This window comes from Apaloderma vittatum, unplaced genomic scaffold (assembly GCF_000703405.1).
Source record: "Apaloderma vittatum isolate BGI_N311 unplaced genomic scaffold, ASM70340v1 scaffold20479, whole genome shotgun sequence".
Classification (NCBI taxonomy): domain Eukaryota; kingdom Metazoa; phylum Chordata; class Aves; order Trogoniformes; family Trogonidae; genus Apaloderma; species Apaloderma vittatum.
Genome location: NW_009737228.1, coordinates 1 through 338, shown reverse-complemented (window position 1 = coordinate 338; position 338 = coordinate 1).

Genomic DNA, 338 nt, shown 5'->3' with positions numbered 1-338 from the left:
TAAATTGCTATGAAATTGTGCCTCCCCTGCAGTCGGTCTGCTATTAATTTGAGTCAAGGTCTGGAGCGAGTTTAAAGCCCCCAGCCCCTTCCTCTGTCCCCTTGGGCATCTTTTGGCAGGAAGGCGAGGGCAACAAGATGGAGGGTGAGGGAAGATGTTGGGATTTCAGGTGCCTGGTCCATCCAACAGCAGCTGCTTCACCTCCTGGCTTTGTGCTGAAAAGGGACCAGTGAGGACTTATTGGTTGTTAAAAAATGATCATGAAAAATGTTAAAAAATGGGCTGAATATATATATATATATATGAATATATATGAATATATATATATATAAAAAGAT